Raw genomic sequence first — 7,500 nt, 5'->3', positions numbered from 1 at the left:
TGTCTCTCCACTCTGTCCTCTCTCCCTGTCTCTCTCCCTGTCTCTCCACTCTGTCTTCTCTCCCTGTCTCTCTCCCTGTCTCTCCACTCTGTCTTCTCTCCCTGTCTCTCTCCCTGTCTCTCTCCCTGTCTCTCTACCCTGTCCTCTCTCCCTGTCTCTCTCCCTCTCTCTCCCTGTCTCTCCACTCTGTCCTCTCTCCCTGTCTCTCTCCCTGTCTCTCCACTCTGTCTTCTCTCCCTGTCTCTCCACTCTGTCTTCTCTCCCTGTCTCTCTCCCTGTCTCTCTCCCTGTCTCTCTCCCTGTCTCTCTACCCTGTCCTCTCTCCCTGTCTCTCTCCCTCTCTCTCCCTGTCTCTCCACTCTGTCCTCTCTCTCTCCCTGTCTCTCCCTGTCTCTCTCCCTGTCTCTCTCCCTGTCTCTCTCCCTCTCTCCCTGTCTCTCTCCCTGTCTCTCCACTCTGTCCTCTCTCCCTGTCTCTCCACTCTGTCCTCTCTCCCTGTCTCTCTCCCTGTCTTTTCTACCACAGATAAAGACACAGATAGCCTTTTCATTTGAGATGTTGGCATTCCGTAACGCATAAGATGGGACAGGTTGGCATTCCGTATCGCATAAGACGGGACAGGTTGGCATTCCGTATCGCATAAGACGGGACAGGTTGGCATTCCGTATCACATAAGACGGGACAGGTTGGCATTCCGTATCGCATAAGACGGGAAAGGTTGGCATTCCGTATCACATAATACAATGACAACAACAACATATAACACAACAATAGTACCAATAGCAAAAATAAATATTAAGAGTTCAAAAAAGTGCGGTGGTATACAAGTACTTCCCTGAGGTGCATTACAATAAATACAGTAACATTTACTTTAAACACATGTGTAAGGTGACTGAGATGGCATGAGTGACTTGCAGTTGAATAAAGTAATTAGTGTATTAATATTGCACATTGAAATTCCATGTTTAGTGCATGTCTGTGTTTAATGTTCTGATGGCCGTCGGAAAAAAACTGTTCTTCAGACGCGTGGTTCTTGCTCTGGGCTCTCTTGGGCTGTGTTGAGGACCCTTTGAGGGCTCTCTTGTCTGCCGCTGTGCAAATGGAGTACCACGCCAAGATGCAGTAGGTCAGTACACTTTCTCACATCTCACTGGTCCCTATTCATCACTATTCATCTCATCACTATTCATCACATCACTATTCATCTCATCACTATTCATCTCATCACTATTCACACACTATTCATCTCATCACTATTCATCACTATTCATCACTATTCATCACTATTCATCACATCACTATTCATCACTATTCATCACTATTCATCACTATTCATCACTATTCATCTCTATTCATCACTATTCATCACTATTCATCTCATCACTATTCATCACTATTCATCTCATCACTATTCATCACTATTCATCTCATCACTATTTATCTCATCACTATTCATCACTATTCATCACTATTCATCTCATCACTATTCATCACTATTCATCTCATCACTATTCATCACATCACTATTTATCACTATTCATCACTATTCATCACTATTCATCTCATCACTATTCATCACTATTCATCACTATTCATTACTATTCATCACATCACTATCTCTATTCATCACATCACCATCTCTATTCATCTCATCACTATTCATCACTATTCATCACTATTCATCACTATTCATCTCATCACTATTCATCACATCACTATTCATCACTATTCATCTCATCACTATTCATCACTATTCATCACTATTCATCACTATTCATCACATCACTATTCATCACATCACTATTCATCACATCACTATTCATCTCATCAGTATTCATCTCTATTCATCACTATTCATCTCATCACTATTCATCTCATCAGTATTCATCACTATTCATCTCATCACTATTCATCTCATCACTATTCATCACTATTCATCTCATCACTATTCATCACTATTCATCACTATTCATCTCATCACTATTCATCTCATCACTATTCATCTCTATTCATCACTATTCATCACTATTCATCACTATTCATCTCATCACTATTCATCACTATTCATCACTATTCATCTCTATTCATCACATCACTATTCATCACTATTCATCACTATTCATCACTATTCATCTCTATTCATCTCTATTCATCTCATCACTATTCATCACTATTCATCACTATTCATCTCTATTCATCTCATCACTATTCATCTCATCACTATTCATCACTATTCATCACTATTCATCTCATCACTATTCATCTCATCACTATTCATCACTATTCATCACTATTCATCTCATCACTATTCATCTCATCACTATTCATCACTATTCATCACTATTCATCACTATTCATCTCATCACTATTCATCACATCACTATTCATCTCATCACTATTCATCACTATTCATCACTATTCATCTCTATTCATCTTATCACTATTCATCTCATCACAATTCATCACATCACTATTCATCACTATTCATCACTATTCATCTCATCACTATTCATCACTATTCATCACTATTCATTACTATTCATCACATCACTATTCATCACTATTCATCACTATTCATCACTATTCATCTAATCACTAGTCATCACTATTCATCTCATCACTATTCATCACATCACTATTTATCACTATTAATCACTATTCAACTCTATTAATCTCATCACTATTCATCACTATGCATCTCTATTCATCTCATCACTATTCAGCACTATTCATCACTATTCAACTCTATTCATCTCATCACTATTCATCACTATTCATCACTATTCATCACTATTCATCTCATCACTATTCATCACTATTAATCTCATCACTATTCATCTCTATTCATCTAATCACTATTCATCACTATTCATCTCATCACTATTCATCACATCACTATTTATCACTATTAATCAAATCTCTATTCATCACATCACTATTTATCACTATTAATCACATCACTATTCATCACTATTCATCTCATCACTATTCATCACTATGCATCTCTATTCATCTCATCACTATTCATCACTATTCATCACTATTCATCACTATTCAACTCTATTCATCTCATCACTATTCATCACTATTCATCACTATTCATCACTATTCATCACTATTCATCTCATCACTATTCATCTCATCACTATTCATCACTATTCATCTCATCACTATTCATCACTATTCATCACTATTCATCACATCACTATTCATCACCATTCATCTCATCACTATTCATCACTATTCATCACTATTCATCTCTATTCATCTCATCACTATTCATCACTATTCATCACATCACTATTCATCACTATTCATCTCATCACTATTCATCACTATTCATCACTATTCATCACATCACTATTCATCACTATTCATCTCATCACTATTCATCTCATCACTATTCATCTCATCAGTATTCATCACTATTCATCACTATTCATCACTATTCATCACTATTCATCTCTATTCATCACATCACTATTCATCACTATTCATCTCTATTCATCACTATTCATCACTATTCATCTCTATTCATCACTATTCATCACTATTCATTACTATTCATCACTATTCATCTCATCACTATTCATCACTATTCATCACTATTCATCTCATCACTATTCATCACTATTCATCTCATCACTATTCATCTCATCACTATTCATCACTATTCATCTCATCACTATTCATCACTATTCATCACTATTCATCTCATCACTATTCATCACTATTCATCTCATCACTATTCATCTCATCACTATTCATCACTATTCATCACTATTCATCACATCACTATTCATCTCATCACTATTCATCTCATCACTATTCATCACTATTCATCACTATTCATCTCATCACTATTCATCTCATCACTATTCATCACTATTCATCTCATCACTATTCATCACATCACTATTCATCTCATCACTATTCATCACTATTCATCTCATCACTATTCATCACTATTCATCTCATCACTATTCATCACTATTCATCTCTGTATGGGTCCCACCATCATTCACACACACACACACACACACACATACACACACACACACACACACACACACACACCTCAGCCATCACATCATCATTCACACACACATCTCATCTACCCCCCATTGCGGGCCCCACAGGTAATACAAATGTTTTTTGAGCTGTGGTCTCCGAGGGCGACAAAGTATTCCCGGCCAGTTAGATAGGCCCTAAACCAGTTTAGGACTGGACCAGTGAGGCCAACCCAATTTTCAAGTCTATCAATAAGGATATCATGATCGACAGTATCAAAGGCTGCGCTCAGATCCAGAAGGGCCATGACAAATTGTTTTTTGGAGTCAGCATTAATCCTGAGGTAATTTACAACCTTGACTAATGCCATTTCTGTGCTATGATTGGAATGAAAACCAGATTGGAAAGTGTCAAAGGCACAGTTAGCATCTAGGAAATTATCTAACTGTTCAAAGAGTCAATTGCTGTCCTTAATTTTGTATTGAGAGTAGTTACTAGATCATTAACATATGATGGCCCCGCCTCTGGGTTTTTTGCACTAGTTATGTTCATCATTACTTTGAAATTCTCAGCTGCTGCAGAGTTAAGATAGCGTTTCTTAATAAAACATTCAGCACTATTTTTAACTTTAGGTACCGGTGCTGTAAATAAAATACAAAAGTGGTCGGAAAGAGCAAGGTCAGTGATAGACGATATAACAGTTGTAAGACCCTTTGTAATAACTAGATCAAGGGTGTGGCCACGGTTGTGAGTGGGTTCAGTGATGCGTTGTGTAAAGTCCATGGAATTCAAGAGATTCATAAAATCCCGGGCCTTTGAGTCGTTCCCATCATCCACATGTATGTTAAAATCACCAGTGATAATAATCTTATCGTAGTTTGTGTGTATAATGGAGAGTAGTTCTGAAAAGTCTGTTAGAAAAGTGGGACATTGCTTGGGTGGCCTCTACACAGGTACTGTCAGAACAGGAGGCTGACACTTTAGAACTATGGCATGATATTCAAACGAGGCAAAATCATCAAAGGAGATGCTCCTGCAGCACAGGGCATCCGTGGTTATGGTGGCTGTCCCGCCCCCTTTTTTTTACCAGTTCTAATGGACTGAAAAAAGCTATAATTGGTGGGGGACGCTTCAATAAGAGCTGCAGACCCATTTATGTTTAGCCAGGTTTCTGTCATTATTTGGACTCTGTCTCATCTGTTTCTGTTTTGACATGTGTTTTTGTTGTGGTAGCCATGTGCCTGTGTTGTGGTAGCCATGTGCTACCATGTGCTCTGCCCCTTGTCCTGTCTTTGTTCTGTTTCCACCTGTTCTGCTCCTCACCTGTACCCAATGATTACCCTGCCTATTTAAGCCTGTCTTGCCTCATGTTCCCTGTCGGATTGTCGCAACTGTTGTGCTACCCTGTTCCGTGAGTTGTCTGTGTTTTTTTGGAAAGTAACTTTGCCTTTTTGAACTGTTAGCTTACAGAAGCTTTTTGTGTTTTTCGGCGTGGAAGCCTACAGTGGTCGTGTGCCCTGTTTTTGTGTTTGCCTTTTTGATCCTCTGTTTTTTATGGAATAAATCCTACTTATATCGATCTGCGATTGGGTCCTCTTTTGAATTCCTGACAGGTTTCTGTTAAAAACATACAGTCTAATTTATGTTCACATATAAGATCGTTAATGAAACATGTTTTGCCTGATAGGGACCTAATATTTAGCATTGTCATTTTAATATTTTCTGGATAGAGTGGATGACACAAAGGAGGAATATGCCGAGGTAAAGATAGAATATTCGCTGGGCTTCTATTGTTACTATTGAATCTATGGTCTTTGTTTTTAACTATGCGTTGGGTAGAGATTAAAATTGGAATAGGATTATAGGCGCATGCCATAATATTATATGAAGCAGCCTGTTATGAGGTAGTGTAAGATAACTTTGAATTATCAAATGTATCAAATGAAGTATATCAAATGAAAAAATCAGTCAGAGACAGCAAGTTCAATTCACGTGGAAAATGTAAAGCCAGACGAGAGAGCAAGTTAAAACTGGGACAGAGGGCTGTGACAAAGGGCAGCGAAAAGAGAAATCATAAGTGGTCAGTCTGTGGTGCAGATAAGGGAACGTTTTCAGACGATAAAGATGTGTCAGCAGATGAAAAGCAGAAGTTCTGTAAATGGAAAATACCACAAGAATCATGTGTTATTACTATGTGCAGAGTGGACGAGACAGTATTTCACAATCTTAAGATCGATAGATGGGCGGCTCAGGGGTCCAGAGTGACTGGATTAGGCCTTAAAAGTTTGAGCATCCCCTGTATCAGATCAGAATGCATTCTCCAGCTTGCTTGACTGTACTCGATTGTCTGTTGGGCGAGTTGTATTGTGTCAGTATCTACCAGTAAAACTTATCTTGTTACAACAAATTGCTTCGTATGGTGGTTCCTCTCCAAAACAACACGCAGGAGTGAAAAATACTCTTACAGTAGTGGTGTCATATATTGCTCTGTAGAAAACATTGACAGATTCAAATTCATTTACATAAACAGTGTTATTAGAGTTACTACCTGGGGGGCGTGAGTCTGTGATGTTTTCTACAGGATGTCAGTGCCTTAGGGTGGTCCTCATGTTGTCCGACAGCAGACTGGCTCCGATCCGGTTCGGGTGGAGGCCATCATGCTTCAGCAGGCCGGGCCTCTCCCAGAACAGGTTAAAGTTGTTAACAAAGTTAATGTCTGATGAGGCGCAGGTCGCTCGCAGCCAGGTGTGGAGGTTGAAGAGTCTGTACCATCTCTCAGCGCCTCTCCGGTAGGTAGGGAGAGGCCCAGAGATGATGATCCGTCTTCCTGTGTCCATGAGGGTAGTGAGGAGAGCTGTGAAGTCTGCCTTCAGGACTTCTGACTGTCTCGCTCTGATGTCGTTGGTGCCCACATGTACAATTATGGTGCTGATCTTGGTGTAGCCGGCAAAGATGCTTGGGAGTCTACGATGAATGTCACGGACCCTCGCTCCGGGGAAGCAGTGGACCTTGCAGGGACCGCTAGGTGAAGGGGGGGATGTAGACATCTCTGACCATGGAGCTGCCAATGACCAGGGTGGAGGTTGTCACGTCAAGCGGGAGAAGTCGTCTAGGCGATGCCGGTGTTGCGTTGGAGCCCGTCTACGGGTGTCATCTAGGGGGGGCTGAGGAGGGGTGTCATCAAGCGGAGGGGGCTCCTCTTCATCCATCAGTGTGGTGTAGCGGTTTCCCAGTTACAGGGGCTGGCCTGGCTCAGTGTGTCGTCCCGACCGCCTTCCGCCACGCTTGCTTTTGCCAGCTGTTCTCCATGGCTCAGGCTGGTGAGGAGTGGAGTTCACCGGCAGGGTGGGCTTGGTCCCCAGCAGTGGCCAGGGAGCGGTGGTGTGGTCTGGGTTAGGATCCATGCAGGGCACACACACACACACACACACACACACAGTGGCCAGGGAGCGGTGGTGTGGACTGGGTGAGGATCCATGCAGGGCACAC

Source organism: Clupea harengus, chromosome 4 (genome assembly GCF_900700415.2).
Source record: "Clupea harengus chromosome 4, Ch_v2.0.2, whole genome shotgun sequence".
Taxonomy (NCBI): domain Eukaryota; kingdom Metazoa; phylum Chordata; class Actinopteri; order Clupeiformes; family Clupeidae; genus Clupea; species Clupea harengus.
This window is presented reverse-complemented; position numbering follows the sequence as displayed.